This window comes from Melanaphis sacchari, unplaced genomic scaffold (genome assembly GCF_002803265.2).
Source record: "Melanaphis sacchari strain LSU unplaced genomic scaffold, SCAv2.0 Contig1_pilon_pilon, whole genome shotgun sequence".
Lineage (NCBI taxonomy): Eukaryota > Metazoa > Arthropoda > Insecta > Hemiptera > Aphididae > Melanaphis > Melanaphis sacchari.
In genome coordinates, this window is record NW_020270976.1 from 1,013,488 (window position 1) to 1,031,440 (window position 17,953).

The 17,953-nt window shown below is 24.8% G+C and overlaps 1 protein-coding gene across 2 annotated transcripts in view; it reads left to right on the top strand.

Annotated features, from left to right (window-relative positions):
• The first annotated feature begins 2,168 nt into the window (after positions 1-2,168).
• LOC112593296 (facilitated trehalose transporter Tret1-like) overlaps positions 2,169-17,953 on the top strand; it is a 51,579-nt gene continuing 35,794 nt past the window's right edge. Inside the window, exons 1-2 of one of the 2 annotated variants that reach the window (XM_025337671.1) lie at positions 2,169-2,221; positions 2,768-2,846. The gene's annotated coding sequence lies outside the window, so the exon portion shown is untranslated. Of the gene's footprint in view, positions 2,222-2,767; positions 2,847-8,601; positions 8,841-17,953 lie in introns of those variants that run through there. The other variant, XM_025337669.1, reaches the window with a different exon arrangement.

Consider the following 17,953-nt stretch of genomic DNA (forward strand, 5'->3'; position numbering starts at 1 on the left):
TTTAAAATCTAGAAATTTTACCATTTGTTAATAATTATTCTAGCACATTTTCTATCAATGATAATTGATGTAAAAACTCTGATATGATTAAGTTAGGTTACTATAAAAAAAATATAAAAATAATAATTTAGTTAATATATTATATTATATATTATACTCATTAACAGCCAATGGCCATCGCTGCCGAGGCTTAATTCTAATAAAAAAAAAGATATATACTCATTAAGTTGTAAGTAAAAAATAACAATATGAAATTTGACGGAAGTACTAAACAATATTATTATAATGCTTCGTAATAAAATAAATAATAATGTAATTTATTATTTACATAGATTTACAGTTAGAATTTGAAATAGTTTACTAACTTTCCAATAATGTGATAGTAACAAAATTAAATACAGTATTTTTAAAATATTAAATCTGATTAAGTACAAGTGATGCAATATAGTACAACTTAATTGTGTTTAGGTGTACTTAACAGTTCGTGTTCTATAGTATAATATTTTCTTGTTGAAATAGTCTTATGTCTAAAATAAAATGTATGTTTAACTAACATAAAATTTCGCAATAACGGTGAATAATATTATTGTGCAATCCTAATAAAAAATGTCTATATAACGGTAGTATTTTCATAAATATTTATTTAAAGAGCCTATAATGCAAATCAGTTTTTACTAGTGAAGGATATTTGTATAATTCATTCGCCTGAAATAAAAATATATTATTAAAATAATATTAATTATAATAATTTTAATTTTAATAAGAGAATGACGTATAAACTATGTTAAATAAAATATTAGTTAAAATAAAGAAGAATAAATAATTATTATTGATTTTGATATATTTTGACAAGATTTTTGTCTTTTGTTCTCTGTTAATGCTGAATATAATAATATGTTATTTAAATATGAAATAATAAAAAATTTATATTTTTGATAACTACTGAGAGATATTTGTTAAATAATAATATTGTAATTATATTTACCTATAAACTTTTTAATCTAATAAAAAAGAACGATCTTATGTAAGGTATTTTTTAAATATTTTCTATGATTGAGTATACAGAGGGATTATTTTAGTAGAAAATAATTTAATATTTCAAAAATATCTTTTTTTTTTTTTGAAACACCTAAAATTGGCAACATTATATTTTTTATATTGTCATCGTTTTTTTCATACATATTTTTTTGATGAAACCATTAATAAGTTTTAATTTCAAATAAAAATGTTTATGTTTTTTAGTTTTGAAATAGAAAATTAAAAAAATATATATATATGGCTTATAAATTTATGTGGGTATTTAGCTATATATCTTTTAATAAATGGGAATTTCGAGTTCAGATAAGAAGAGATAAGTGGTAAGGGGTACCTCATGAAATGTATTGTGCATCATTCAGCTTATCTATAAACTTGAAATGATTATTAAAAAAGAACTATTCGTTTAGTGTTCAATATTTGTAGTGTTCATATATCAACAGTTTTAAAAAAGTAATTTGTTTTAGATTGCAATAAAATATAAAATTAAAAATATATAGGTTAGGTATCTGCGTAAATAGTCATCTAAAAATCAAAATTCAATACTTTTTGAAGTAACATGAGTGATCACCGCTGTTATAAAATAATCATTTTGTAATAATTACAATCTATAATTGCTAATGACTAATATTATATATACTGTGAACATATAAGGAAATATAAATTACGAGTACAGAGTATCTACGTAACATTTTATAAAAATTGTTTTGAAATTGTATAATCGATTTAATATTATGATTTTTTTTTTTTAATCATCAGTACAGTTAGGTATATATATTATTTTGCATGGATATTTAAATGAGACTTTTAGACGACGGGTTAGCTGGTTCTCTCAATCCCACGTTTATGTATTAATTACTATGAGCAATAAGTCTAATGGTGTCAAATAATTAAAAACTATACTTTTCTTCCAACAATTATTATAAGACTTCAATCATATGCATTAATTACACTTAACATAATATAGTTTGAATAAGTATAAAAAAAGCTTATCGTATATAAGTAAATTATTCGAAAAATGATTGCGCAAACTAATATGCAAAAAGTTTGTACTGATAACGATTGATATAATGATCGGTCGTATAACATTTATCATCTATTAGTTTAGCTACTGAATTCATTGTACTACAACTGCTCTCACGATATAATTAACTAAAGCTGATAGTTAAACAACAAATCAAGTATGGTAAGTTAGGTAAAGATAATATAGGTATAAAGAATTGTGTTGTGTATAACAGTGAAGTAGTGATGATTTTTTTTTTAAATTGTATTTCAATGTATAGACTATATAAATTAGATTCTGATTTGACTTTCAAAGGATTCAACAGTAATGCTATAATTCCGATGATAACATCCTTCTCCAAAATAATTAAATAGGGTTATCGCTCTGGCAATGTTTTACAAACAGTGAGCTAAAAATTATAGCAATAATCTCATTAATTTGAAATGTTTTTCTTAAATTTCACATACAATAGTCATACCACTATAATAATAAATGTGTGATCAACAATATTGTTCTTTACATGTTAACAGTTGATATATAACATAAGCTTGCATTGAACAGATTAATATTAATATAAAAACATTTGACATTTTACAATATTATGCTTGTATGAAAACACAATAAATATTGTACATTCACACACACACACACACACACACACAAACATATTTTAAATGAACCTATACTATAAATGTTTTATCTTGTTATATTAATGATTTTTATTTTCAGTTAATAAAACAGTCTGCTCCCACGGGCTGAAAATTATCCACAACGCCTCTGCCATCGTCGGTGCAGATACAATAAATATGTAAGTTACCATAATTTTAAATATATTATCTCATCTCTTTCCAATAAGCAACATATATACGAGTGTTATATTATAATAACATATTTTTCACGGAACTCAACGTTCTTTTATCGAAGATAATATAGTGTATTTACAATCGTTTCCCACATAAATATTTATTAAAATGTATTCATAAGTCTCAAATAATATTATATACTGTAATAATATATAGTAAGATTCAGCCAGTTTACACAATTTAATATTATTATTGATAACGTAGTATATTATATACTTATATTGAACAGTAATAATCATTGTCCAACTAATAAAAATAATAACAAAACACATGTGTTTTCTATAATATTCTATATTTTAAATAAAAGATACTCAAAGTTTAATAGGTGTATACAAATTATATAACATTATCCATAAATAGTCATTATGGTCTACATTCTCTTGTCTGCAGAGTGTTTCAATTATTGTTTACCATAATCAAACCCGGAAACATACGATTGTCAAAATAAATTTTAGTCGTTATTCATGATCCAGCAGAAAAAAAAATAAAGGTAGGTCTTACCGGAAAACTAACGTCTTGAGTGTAAGTCAAATTAAGTCGATATATAATGTACAACAAGTGAAATTTATAAAATATACAGTAACCAAAAAAAAAAAAAAAACTAATACAACGGTCTACAGTAAAACATAATATTAATATTATAATATATACAAGTATTATATTATTATACATTATTTACATTATTTATTAATTGTATGATTTGATTTAAAGTCAAAGTATAGTATAGCTGTATAGCTTATTAATATTAATTTTACAGTAATGAGTCATATGCTTTTTTAACATTATTCCTGCAGTTGCATTTGATTAATTATCGATTCTATACCGGACGATCCTATACAGTGTATTATGACGTATCGTATACCATGTACCAAATTTCTAAAAAAGTACCTAAAGTTTCACCTCGTGTTATAAACAATTCGACGCTAAATTACGCTGCTATATTATGTCCCCATATTGAACTGTAGTATTTATTATAGTGCGGTAGAAATAAAAAATCTTTGAGCCATTAATGTTTTGCTGGCAATCTACTTCTATCTTTCGTGAAATCTTTACGACGAAAATGTAATATTTTACACATATAAGTGTATAGCATTAATATTAAAGGTACAGTATGCATTTACCCATAACAATCGGACGTTAAAAATATTTACGAATATGTCATAAAATTTGTCGTTAAAGGCCTGAGCATGTTTTGCGTAGATACCTTTATAGTTTATACATTATATTATATACATGCGAATATGCGGTATTATTGTATGAAGTGACGTAGGTAAATCGTATAATGTTATAGATTCGGACAACAGTTGTAAAGACTCGTCCTCACGATCATCAAATTAGTCAACAATGGCAAATAATAGCCTTAGAAATAAGGTCCTTTTTTAATATTACGTCTAATTCCTATTTATTTTAATATTTTTGAAAAATTTAATTTCACTTATTATCAGTTGAGTCTTATAATCGTGTTCATCTTATAAGAAATAGGTACTTCACCACTTCCTTATATTTTTGTGTAAGAGATAGTATTAAATAAGATTGAAACTCGATTTTTTCTACATCATAACAGGTGTCAGGTTGTGTTAAGTACGAATTTTTATTTGGATGTATTAATGTTTTTTTTTTTTTTTTTTTTTTTATCATTATTCAATACTCATTTGTAGTTAATCATTTATTGTGGTAATTATGTTTAATCGATGCGCGGTGGATACAAATAAATGATAACACAGTCGATAGTTTAACCTCTTTGAGATCGGGTTCATAGTTACACCGTCTATCATGTAGATATTTTGAATGTGATACCAAATGTACTACATTGCCAGTTATTAAATAGACAAATAGATGTTCTCAACTCCTACCAGCTGTAGTCACCAAGCTCGAGGATCTTTGGTTCGTATAATATGTATTTAATAACGCTGCCTTATATCATGTAAGTTTGATAATTCTAAATCAAAACTCTAGATAAAATAGTTGGATGGCAAATAAATATTGACTATTAAGTGCGTAATCGTCGTTTCGTATAAGTCCATAATTCATAATGATCCTACATTTCTATACGTGCCGATATACTGCGTACACGTCTTATACTAGTGATTTTAAATGTTATTTTTTTATTGTGATTAACAATGGTATAGACGTTTAGTTGGATATTGAAATAATTTGTTGGGATAAAATTATAAAAGACAAAAGTGTCTTTAATATAGGACATTTTGGAAAAACGTGAGTTGGATGCCGAAATATTTGATCGCTTAAGTTAAGTATGAGTTGGATACACGATATTATTTGATAATAGGTATACTCGAATTGGGTTTACGGTAATATTTTCTTGATATTATCGCCTTTTTAAGCTATTTAAAGCACATTTTAAGATAGAATCAAGCTAATTTAATAACAACTTTAATAATTTTATAGATTTTTTACATCAAAATAAAGGAACAAAAAATAAATAAAAATTGCTATTTGAATAATATTTTTAATGTTTTAATAATGTTTACATCAGACCCTTAGCCAATTCGAGGTTATCTAACATTTTAGTAAAACCGTATAGGTAGTCAGTTAGGTATACTACCTAATATAATATATTAATATTAACTAATAATTTCATACAATATCGCTGATTGGATAAGTGATAATTTCTTACTTACTCTTAATAAAAAGTAATTAATGAGCAATTAAATATTATATATTTAATTTGTTATACAAATGATAATATAACTATATAGGTATATAATTATTCATTAAAATACAAACGGGTTAACATTTTTGAATACAATTTTTTTCTAAGACTGGTCCAAACTTACTTTGCCCATAAAATCGATAGTACATCATTGCCCATTAGAGTTTAGTAGAAAAAAAAACAGCAATTACTCATTATAAACATTATACAACATTAAAATTCTCGTATATATAATATTATATCTGTACCTATAAGAGAGATTATTTTATATACATTAGTACATAGGTATACCATACTGAAGCCCACACACTTAATACGAGTATGTGACAGTTTGACACTAAAATAAAATATAGAAACAATAATTTTATTTATTTCGCTAAAAACACACATATATTTAGATTCACCAAACATACTTAACCCTTTTTCTTCCTTAGTTAATACATATATTCCAACTATAATTTTTGGAATTTTTTAAGTATTCATAAGAACCATATTATTTATACTATTTAAGAAATGTCATACAAGCATTATAAATATCTTTTATTTAAACGAAAATTAACATTTTATTCTAAATTATTAAGCAAATAGTTTTATCAAAAATATTTATGAGTCGACATCAATATTCAATCGAGTAGTTTTTGAGTTACTTAAGTTTGTGTACTAAGGATACAGATTCATGATAATGGGTTTGGATAGGATGGGGATATGTTACTATGACGATTTGAATTTATTTTAAAAATATTATATTATAATTCTTTACTATACCTATAACCTATTTATATTCTATAATTTTCAAAATATCTATCTCTTTAACAATTTACAGGAAAAAGGATGATTACTGTTCAAAAAATGTAGGATAATTAATGTAAATTTATCATGAGTCATGACTATCAATAATTTTCCAAAATATTTTCAAAAAGTTAATACTTTTCCAGAAAATGAATATTTAAATTTTTAAATCTTAAAAGAATCGTCTTGTATAATAATAACAACATTGCGGTGGGACCGGCGGGCTAAATAAAAAATATCTAACTGCGTTGTAGAGACGGGAATAATTACGTTTTTGAAACAAGTCATGGGCCAAAAATCTTCGGCTAAGTTTAGCTATGACATTCCAAAAATAAATGTGAGACTAAACTATAGGTACAGCGTTCGTATACGTTGGTGTGACATATCATTCGTGCATAGTAATACACGAATTCTGTACAACGCGAGTTCCGGTGAAGTCCACAAGTCGTTATATCACCGCGCGTGTTTTTTCGAGCATTAAACAAATTATTACTCACAGAAGTTACAAGATTAATAATAACTTAATCATTGTCATATTCTAAATCGTCGCAGTGCTTCCGATTACATTATTAATTTTGTTATTATTCAATCACGGCTGCAGTCGATTCGGAGACGTATCAGTAGGATTTTCATGCGCCCCTGGCACACAACTGCAGCCGATATCACGTCTAAATGTTAATACATTGATACGCTCTGTGTTAACAACATACAACACGATTGAGGTAGAGATTCTTCAATTATCTATCAAAAAATAAATAAATAAATTATATTGTATTTATACGATAAAATATAAAACCAATTTTAACTAAAACATTTAGTTGGTAGATTTTTTTTATTATTATTAAAACAATTTTTTCTACACACCACTGTCTGTAAAACACTAAATTATTATGTTGTACTTATAAAAATGGAAATATCGTTACCACTTCTAACTTAATATTAAATAATTATAGAAAGAGATAACAAGAAAAAAAATATAAATTCTGTGGTGGTTTTTGGATTTAAATTGCGGACAAACAAGGGTAATAAAAACGGTCACAAGCCCACAAGCACAGCAAACTTCAGATAAGTGGGGCTTAGTGCGGGATTGGGTTCTTTGATTTTTTTTTCAATTATAATAAATCCATCCGACCATTGTATTATGAAAACAATCAACAGTTATAGTTAACATATGAAATATATTTAATATAAGCGCCTTATGCTTGATGTAAATTTTTTTCACCACCTAGTATTATTAAAAACATAATTTTATTTATGGTCGTATTCGTTGTCGTTCATATTAACTCGAATCCTAAATTGGTGGTTTTAGAATTTTTTCACGCGAGGATATGATGAAACGAAAAGCATTTTCAATTACACTTGAAATTTGGATTCTTTTTGATTATTACTATACCTTAAATGTATATAAATTATAAATACATATTTGTAATTTCTTATTGGTAAGATGTCTATGATCTTTAATTTCCATCAAACATTAAAACAGAACTCATCAATATTATAAAAATGATTAGGAAGAAAATACCGCCATAATTTTAATTAATATACATCTTATCAGATCAGAACTTAGAACCAATAAAAATATCGAGTTAGTTTTGTGATTGTGTTTCGGTCTCATTTCTATCGGAAATTTTTCTTTATTTACGACATTTGTCTGATAAATAGTAATCGTAATTTATTTAGATATCATGTGTTTTATCATAAACGGTTTAATCGACTTTGCGAACGGTGTTACGGATGTACCTACCTTGTTAAATCGATCGTACTATATAGTAATAATTATTGTCGATCGGTCGCCCTAATTCGTAATTTTTGGAAACGCCAAAATCGCCGCATTGCACGGGTTGTTTTTCCGATCTCGCAAAGCTCGACGATTCGAATTTCATATTCTCGATTCGCATAATTTTTTTTTTTTTTTTTTTGCCGCGGTTCTCTGTTGATAAAATTCAATCACACGCCACTCTAAACCTTTACCTTTACCTACACAATACTAGTTATTACATAATATCCAAGAAAGGTACTCGAAAACGGAATATTATTCGATAATCGCGCGTCTCGAGAGGTGTCCCGCGATAGTGCTCATCACCTGCTGCAGCGGAACTTTGTGGTGAGGTGAAGGCGTGGTGTACGTGTGCGTGTGTATGGGTATAGATGTTTGCGCGCGCGTGTGTGTGTGTGTGTGTGTGTTTGTATAAAAGTGTGTATTACTCACTGCGAATCGCGAGCGCGATACAACGCGATTGCCATTGTCGAGGCTGATGGACGAACAAACCGGTGGCAGTTTACACCGGGCTTTCGACGAAACCGGTTAATCCGTCAAATTCGCGTGCAAGTCACTTGGCACTTTTGGACTTACCACTCTCATTCGTCTTACATTATTCATCCGCTGTCGCCGCAGCAGAAGCAACAGGAACTCCACCACCGCCGTCCCTTGCCGTTCTGTCCGCTTTGTAACACTCATCCCTGTGACACTTCGAATAAAGTAAGCCTATATATATGTATTAAACATATATATATATAATAATATACCATGTATACGGATATTCGCGTACTGTCGAATAGTTTTTATTATATCGTAAATCGGGTGTTGTGGTCTAATTTTGCGTGATCTGCAAAAAAAAAAAAACGATCTTAAAATATGTATACATCAATCGGTTTTTTTTTTCTAATTTCGCTTAAACGAATACAGACAATTAAAGTCAGTTTATAAATTGAATAAATACAGAAATCAATTGAGTAGATTATTAAAATATTAATGGCGGATCTCAGATTTAACAAAACAATTGTTCGTACTTAATTATAATCCTATTTATTGCATTTATCAATCGATTTTATTATATTATATTAATCATTGGTGTTGTGGTCATAACCGTTTTGTTTTTTTGTTAAATTTTCTTTCGGTTGAACGAACCGTATTCATGCCTTAACTCTATATGTATTAAAATGTTTGCTTATAAAAACATGATACAACAAGACTTCGTGCGGAAAAACTTCTTGGTTTTTAATTTAACTGTTATTAAATTCAACGTTATATAATGAATATTATACTATAAATAAATCCATAATATATCATTATAATATATTACACGTCAAACCTACCTTTAAAACAATTTTTTTATAACGGTGAAATTATTAATAATATTATAATATTATCTACAGCGTTATCGGTTGTGACAAATTATTATAAATGTATAGAAATGGTTTTCTAAGAAGTTTTGAAGAAAACAACTATACAAATTGTTCGATTTTTCAATTATTATAACTATTAATTTTAAATCAATGAAATAGAATATTTGTATTATTTTGACCGAGACATAACTCTAGAAACGTAAAATTAGTTCTATTGTGAAGTATAGTCTTTATTTTTCGAGATACATTCAAAACATTTTAATAAAATTAATGATTTCAAATTTAAAATTGTTGGGATCAAAAATTTTGTTCTGAATCAGCTCGATGAATCAAAATGAATAACTTATTATTTTTTAAATTAAAACAATCGTATCTATAAATTAAAAAATATAATAATGAAAATAAAAATAAATCATATTATAAAGGTATGAAAAGGAATTTGTATGGCATACAGTTAAGATTCAAGAAATAACTGCCAAACACATGATTTTATTTTAACAAATCGTTGCTACTGCTAGACATAACATAAATTTAATTAATTTTATCTAAGTTTACTGACGACTCACCTGTTGCTATATATATATCTATATTCTAACACATTGTTTTATTTTTGACGTATAGAACTATATATATTTATGTATACCACATAAATGTGTCGTACACGCACAAATAGATCCGAGACATATTCCCATTAATGCACATGTTTATATATTATGCGTGCGTGCATGAGTGTACTGGTATGTGTGTGTGTGTGTATTGGTCATTGGCGGAAGAAATTATATACTTTTGTTTAATAATATGTATATTATATGTGAGGAATATTAAATCATATTGGCTCATAGAAGTATGACCTTTCGATGCGTATTATTATCATTTCCATATTCAACCAATAATTTGAACATCTTTATAATGTGGCCAAGAAAAAATTCTATTTCAGATATATTTTCTTTGATTTTACTGTTTTTAGTGTCTATCCTGAAAATGGAGAATTTAAAGCTTTAAAGTTATACAATTTATTTTTATAGTCGCAATGTGTTATATTATAGTGTGAAGGTTCTTGAAAATCCATTATATATCTACCTACGTCACAATATAATAATATAAGGTCATCCACATTATTATACAAATGTGGATATATATTTATATACCATGTACATAAATATCGTTCATATATAACAGAAAATAAGCTTTGTATTAAATTTTAAAAAATGTCTTTTCTGCACAGATATTGAAAATTTGATAATTCAGATTACTAAGTAATAAATAAATAACATCGTACATACATAATAGTCCTACTGGTTACCTATTAAAATTGGTTAAATAAGTTATGGGCACTGGGCGTATATAAATGGGAAATTATAAAGTTTTTGTTAGAATATTTCTAAAGTGCGTTTACATGTTATACAATTATATTTTTTAAATTGGAAAATTTCTTACCTCTCACATATAAGTACCTAAGTAATTATAGTTTTTGTCAATAAAAATATGAAATAATTTTTTTGTAATTAACTGCAATTAAACCTTTATAATGAATAACACTCAAATAATTGTATTTAAACTTTAAGTTATTTTAGTAAATTATTTTCATTAACTGTGGATGAACAATTAAACACCGTATATATTTTTTTACCAACCCATCACGTTGCCTTTTATAAACACGACTAATTTTTATTGTACGAAACAAATACATACTAATTTTTTCCTATTTATGTCCAATTTAAAATGATATCTATATTGTTTTGTTACCCGTTCATCAAATTTTAAATATGACTATCTAAATAGTTAAATGGTTCCTAAAAAATTCATTACCGTGTAATAATATAATAGTTACGTATTGTTGTATCTATAAAATGTAGACAATCCACTTTTTTACTATCGAGTTATAAAATAAAAATGTTTGGCTCTAATATTTTGTGTAATGTCTATCAATTTTGAGTTTATATTTTATACTTTATTAGGATTTAATACAATATGTTACTACCCAAATACCAAATTACATGAATATCATTACAAAAAATTGTATAAGATTAAAATCATAATTAAAGATATTTATTATTTTTAAATAAAAATACCACTATAAGTACCTATACATCGACAAATAATAGTTATTAATATTCAATGTCATAATTCATTACTATAACTTTTTTTTTATAAAACAAAAAGCAAAATTTACTTAAATTAATTTAATCAAAGGTATTACAATATATTTTATATTTAACCAAAAAAATATTGTATTAGTATTTTGAATAACGTTTAATAATATTTAATATTGCTAAATATGTCATAAAAACTTTAACATTTAAACACATATAAAGTATAAAATTTAGGTAATAAAAAATGTAAGAAAGGAGTTTTTGAAACTAGAACTACAAATTTCATATGTATATACATATTATATAGCTATTAGCTATTTAGCCTATAGATGACAGATGTTGAAAATAGGTATAGATTATGTATAAAAAGAAATATTGCTTCTTTATCATTATCACCTATAAAATATTAAGCTTTATACTACTATATATTGATATTATAACCTAAACAGTTTACACATAGTAATTTTTTAACAATAAACAGTTATTATTTAGAAAAGAATAATCATTTTTGAAAATGTATTTATTTTTTATATAATCTAATGTTATCATAAAACTATTTTTTTTAATTTTTAGCAATAAATTTTTTTAGGTTTTTAATTTTTTTGAATCATAGCATACGTTTTAAATTCTGAGTGGTATAATATATATAATAATATTACAATAATTTTTTTTTAAATTTTTTTTTTATGTAATTGTCATCACTTTTTAGAGCAAAAAAAAATGTCTTAACCTATAAGCTTAAGAGTAGTCCCTGGTAAACAATTGCATTTTTTTCTATTTATACTGAGAATATTATATAATTATTAGGTAATTATATTAACTAACTTCTTGTTTGATACTTGATTTTTGTATTGAGATTTCCTAAAAAGTTATGCCCATATTTTGTAAATACTTATCTATTATCTTTTTAAGAAATTCAGTAATAATATTATACACATTACACATACATATTTATATAAAAAATAAATTTTTCAAAACAAGTTATTTGTTCTAATAATTGTTATTTATCTTTAGACATTTCTAAATGTATTTTTTTTTTTTTTTTTTTATTGGAGTATTTGATTGATTCACAAATGAGAAGTTATTTTAAATCGAATTAATTTTTTTTAAATAGAATGTTTTCATTTTTTAAATTTAAATTTTATGAATTATGTTGTGTTTGGTTAGTGGTTACCTATTTATAGAAAATATTTAGTAAAGGATATGAAAGTAATACTTATTTATAATTGATATATTGCCAATATTGCTTTATTAAAATAGTCTAATATTGAAAATATTATTACTATTGATTAATTCGAAAGAATAACTTGCATGCCTCACAGAGTTTATCTCCACCAATTATTTCTTTGTGACTCTACGAAATATTTAATCACAATATTAAGTATTTAAAATTTAAATATTATAGAAAACAAAGAATAATATTGAAGTATAAATAATAATAACAACAATATAAATTCAGTCATTTATACGTAATAATATTTATATAATTTCATGATTTGAAAAAATAAAGTTAGAATTAAAATTGTTGACGAGTATACACTTGTATTTATAAAATAGTTAATCAAATATTTAACTGTAAATTATACATAACTTTTAAGCATTTTGTAATTTAATTTATAAATGTCAATTGTTAGTTATAACTTATAAATTATTATAATAAATAATGAGTAGTAAATGATAATGAAGATGATTTAACTTTTTTTAAAAGAAGAATGATTTATTTAATAAACTATTACATATTTATACTATAACGTTAAATCATTTAAATTCAATAGTTATAGTTATAGACATTATAGTTCATATTTTGGTTAGGTAGTGATATTTTTGTTATAAAAATTAAATTATAGGTTTATTTTATTCTAAAAAGTTTTTGCAACTTTGTTAAATGACTTTCCAATCTCTGAAGTGTAGTAAGTAACTTGTAATACTACATTTTTCCTCAGGGTTTATCGGTCTTCCTTATAAGTTATAAAAATTACATTTTTCAATGTAGGTGTATATACTAGACAGTTTTAATTTAAAAACCTCAATTTCCCAATAATTGGGTAATTTTTTATTTACTTCTAACTTTATAATGATTAAAATATTGTTTTGTGAATTCCTATGATATGCAGAACACATTTTTATTCTAAAACAATAATATTTATTAATTTATTTATATTTAAGTGAATGTGTTTAAAATATTTTTTTGATTTTTTGTCACTATGATTTGATAATTGGGTCGAAGTGATAGAGTTCAGTGCTGATGTCAAGCTATATTATATATTTTCGCATGCGTACTTATTTTAATAATTTATTTACAGATTGTACGCTTTAAAATAAAAAGTTAAAAAAAAAAAAGTTTAAACAAGAACCATAAAAAATAATAAAGAAATCTCATGAAGTACAGATTTAACTTAAAATTAATGTTCAAAATCGATTTTTTACCTACGTTCTACGTGAATAATGATGATTTAATATTATTTTGAAAATTATAAGATTAATATTTAATGTATAATATCAACGCCATTCTGTTCTAAAATGAGACTAGTTTAATTTGGTAAACTATTTAAATTCAATTTAGAGTCTACGGGAAGGGGCTGATCCCCTATTACACAAGAATAGTTTTTCACGAGTTTTTTATAAATAGTTTTAGTATATATCCATTATTTTTATTAAGGCATTAGGATAAGTTAAAATATACTAGTATAATATATTGCTATTATAAAAATAACAATAACAACTGTATTATTTACTTATCTTAAGATTGATAATCTTATACAGCATTATAACTAGACTACCCTATTAAAATTTGATTCATTATTTATTTTTATAATTTATAATTGTTTTCCTACATCGATTTATTTTGATAAAAACGACATAGCCTATGTCACGTAGGACTTAAAAATGATTCAACAACCTTTTTAATTCAAATTTTAAATGAAACTATATTTTAAATTATTATAGTTTATCAATATTATTTATAAAACCTGATTTCTTTGAGTTCCAATACTTTTAACTACAACAAAATGTTTAGATAGATAATAAACAATAATAAAAATAAGTAGGTGCACACAACAAATCATAATTTGCTGAACTTGTGAAAATTTAGTAATAAAAAAATTAATTGGACATTGGTTTATATTTATTAGATAACAATATTTCCTTATTGATCAATGCTGTAGTAATACTACGTTTTACTTTTATAAACTGTGTATTGACTACTATAAAATACAATTTAATTGAAATAATTTTTTTTTTTATTATAATAAAATTGAAGATTCTACATTGATTATATAAATGTTTGCTGTCGATTCAAAATAATAAAACTACAATTTTTACTGTAGAAAAGGCTTGTTAAATAAATAAATAAATAAATAAACAAATACTATATAATAAATGATAATCCAATGAAATAATTTAAATTTTATTATATCAGAATCATTCAATGTAAGAGTTGCAATTCTAAATTCCAACGATTATGTCTTTTTTGTATAAAAATGTATCCACTGAAACTAATATTAAATTGTAAAATAAACGTCAACTCCGTCGATATTATTATTGATCAATTTAATTTTAATTTTTTCGGTTAAAACTAATTTTGATTATATAATAAGTAATGACCCGAATTTTCTTTCCAATTTTAAAACTGAATTAATTATAAAAGTATAAGTACAATGCATTCAATGTCATAATATTTGAAGCATGCATAATTAAGTATTAAAATTATATAATTTGTTTTGTATTATTTTATACTTAATTAATAAAATTTAAAATTACATAAAGATAAAGTTCGAAATATAATTATTATTAACAAGTGAACACTTTATATTATATACTATTTAAATTAATTAATTGCGATTAAATCGTAATCAATCATTTATTAATACTCTTTAAATGTATATATTATATACTTTTTGTTAATATAAATTGAGCTGTTTGGCGACTGAGACTCAAAACAGAGTGTTAATTTAATTTTTCATTGAATATAAACTCATTTAGTGCAAAATGTTCTAATTTATTAATTAGTATGATGGTGGGAAATTAAACAAGCAATGAATTATTATTAAAATACCTAATTAGTGTATATAAATGAATGAATTGGATAACATTTACCTACTAAAAAAGTTTTTGTACGACGTTCATTTAAGCAATAACCAATAGATTGTGATAATTATTGTTGAAATACGAATTGAATTAAAATAATATCAGCCACGATAAATTAACTACTTATGGTAACTATAAGTACTTATGTAAATAGACACACACATAAAATTATAATAAATATATGTGTGCGTGTGTATGTACATGCATATACTTATATACAGTTCAAAAATAAGTTTTTTTATTTAATTCGACTTAATCGACATGAAATTAAAAATTGGCTATTATTCAAGTATTTGTTTTAATTTATTACTATGAAACACATTTTAAGTGTTATTTATAAGTTCCTTACGTTAGTTCATATCGATATAATGATGTATTTATATGGTATTATATCTTCTCTATACCTAAATCCTCTTTAAATACAACAGTCATTGAGTTATACAGTATAAAGAATATCTAAGCATGTTTAATAGCTATACCTTTGTTAAATTACCATAATATCGGTTTGAGTAGCGGTACTGCTTCAGTTCAAAACATCAGAACTACGAGTATATTATTATAACCACGAAACAGACAATAGTTAATATATGTAATACCTAATATATATATATATATATATATATATATTTATAATTTATATAACAACTATTATGTACATCGTACATTAATTTTAAAAAAAAATTTTGATACAGTTTGTGTATCGTCACTGCTGGTATTTTCTTTTTTTCAACACATGTGGGTTACTAACTACGCAGTTTTTTCTAAACCATTTAATAGATTCCATCTGGTGGGATGAAAACGCAAGAAGTTATGCGTACGGTTTCCTTACTTACCGTACTCAAAATCTCACCCTTATTTAACAAAATCCTAACAACTCAAACAAAACAAAAAATATACAAAACATCCGTAATTCTGTATAACATATAATATATTTTATAATATAACTATACATAGTTATTCCGTTATAAATCTATAATATTGATTCACGTAATTTATATAATATGTAATAGACTAAGCAATTAGAATTTTCATGGCCAATCCCTATGTAATATCCAAGACTTAATTTAAGCTATATTAACCAAGCTAAGCTAGGTAGTTTTCAACAATTCTTAAAAAATTCAAAATACTAAAAAATCCCAAAACTCACTTCTGTTTAAATCGTATATTTGCACCTACGTAAATTTCTTAGTATGTCTTCTACTTTCTATAAAGGAATTTTAGATGATTCTATCTTTTACTCAAAATACTGATCACGCACACATAACAAATAAAAAATAAAATCATCGCTCCACTCAAAATCGAACGAAATACAAAGGTTCTTATAGTTATAATACTGTATAATATGTAGTAAAAAAACAAATGCACAAAAATGAATTGTTTAGTTATTATTTTACCATTACTATAAAATTAGATGTCATGTTAATGACTCGCTGCTGAGTATCTTAAAAAAGTTAATTAACATTCCTTACATTTATAAATAGCTTACAACAGTTAACAAATTCAATTCAAGCTATGTAAATACAAAGGTGTAAATAATAACGTATGCATTGTTTTTATTTAACCATACTATTTCACTTCTTAAAAGTTATTCGTTCATTTTTTTAAGGCACCAGTGAAAAAAATAAAATTCTCCGACGTTCATTGTGCACGACGTTTTTTAAAAAATTTTTCTAGTGCAACGCGATTTATTGTTTTTCGTGTACAATAGTATGTACTTAAATCGACTATAATAAAATAAAGTTTAATAAACCGAACAGTGATTATATCATCGTTTATAAGGATCATCATATTATTCATATCATACCGTAGGTAGGTGGAATTAAAAGGTCACCTAAATATGTCCATACATAATATATCTATGTACATAATATGCGCTCGCCGCTCAAACGTCTATTTCTTCACAATACCACGGTGAATCACTAATAGAAAGATCATTATTCCAGTAATTATTACCACGTTTGAACCGGTTTTAAATTAAATGCATAATGAAGCGTATTATTCAGCAGCAAATGTTTATTTATCAATTATTAATAATTTTTTGTTTATTTGTAGTTTTTTCTTACACTTTTTAAAATTTACCAAGAGAATTGCAAATATTTTCGAAAGAGCCTGCCATTTTTAATCGATGTATTATAAATAGTATAGCAGCGCCGGGTAATTTATTATACAGGCTTAAAAAACACATTCTCACTAAAGACCTTCAGGAAGATCCTTTCCATCCCTTTAAAATATACAACTATATAGATGTTTATTTATACATTAATATATTGTGTCCTGTATAATTGTT